The following is a 1488-nucleotide window of genomic DNA, read 5'->3' as shown; positions in this document are numbered from 1 at the left end:
GACTTCAAAAATGTAATTATTTTTACAATAATAAAAAATGATGTAATTTAAAAAGCTATTGAATGCTTGATTATTAATAATGATCATTATTATTTTATTTTTTGAATAAATGTTTTTTTTTATAAAAATACTTAATTGTTTATGTTTTATTTATATTGATGTTTGATTATTATTTTGTATATATAAGACAATAAAAAAACAAATGATTACCTATGGGTGAGGGATGCCTTCACTCTATACACATGCACATCTTCAACTTCTTCACCTCTTATTTCTTCATATTAAATATTATATAATTATTAGAAAATAACAGTAAAAAAAACATTGATATACCGAGGAATTTAATGAACAATTGAGATCTGGTAAGTTCAGTTTTCGAAGGAGATAAAAGAGATACCAATACATAAAAAATATGGGTTCGTGAAGTAGTTGTTAACAAGACTACTCGCCCTCGTTGAAGGATAAACGTTTCATAAAACCTCAGGTTGATCTGTCTTTTACAGCTAAAGGATTCGTCTTTTACAGTTGAAAGACCTCTTAGACGTAGTTGTTAGAATAAGTAAAAATGTAATGTAAATTATATTATGTCTTATTTATATGTCAAATCTCATTATTTTATATTTTTTTTTATAATTATACAATTATTTAGAAAAAAATAGTAATGTTTATAGCAATAAGTATTTATTTATTTTTAAATAAAAGTTAAAAAGTAAAAAAAAAAAAAAACACAAAAAAACTTAGCATATATGATGAAATGTTTATTAATAATTTATATAATATAAATGATATAAAAGAAATATATATTTAATAATAATTCATATTAGAATATCTATACTATATTATAAAGTATTTGACAAAAAATCTTAAAAACCACTTTTTATGCGTAGAGTACTGTTTGTTAATGCATATTACTTAAAACTCAAGATTGCAAGTAGATTGTGCGTAAGTACAACTTATTAAAGCTTCATATTTGAATTCGTGTAATTAACTGCAGATAAGCATAATCAAATATAAGATAAACATCTCATTTTAAATATTAAAAATCTAAAATATAATTAAGATAACAGAATACTTAATTATTATCTTTATAAAATACTATATCGTTAAACCAAAAATAAATTATTTCGTTATTAAACTTAAATTAAATTATAATAAAAAAAAAATAAATTACATAGAAAATGAGAAATTTTAAATAGTTGATTTGATATTAACATTGATATTTTTTTTTCAAATTTTTGTGATATTTTTAAATTTATATTTTATTCAAAAATAAAATGATTATTGCTTTTTAAAAAACACAAAATCGTATTATAACATCGACAGAGACAAATAATAAAATAGAATATTAAAATCGAGATTTATCTCGCTGCATTGCACGAGTACTCTTCTAATAATATAAATAAATTAAGAGAGAAAAAACTAAAAGAAAAGAATCAATTAATAATTTATATTAATTAAAATCAATATATATATATATATATATATATA

The sequence above is a fragment of the Cynara cardunculus genome (genome assembly GCF_001531365.2).
Source record: "Cynara cardunculus var. scolymus isolate 2C chromosome LG 4, CcrdV1, whole genome shotgun sequence".
Lineage (NCBI taxonomy): Eukaryota > Viridiplantae > Streptophyta > Magnoliopsida > Asterales > Asteraceae > Cynara > Cynara cardunculus.
Note: the sequence above shows the minus strand (reverse complement) of the source record.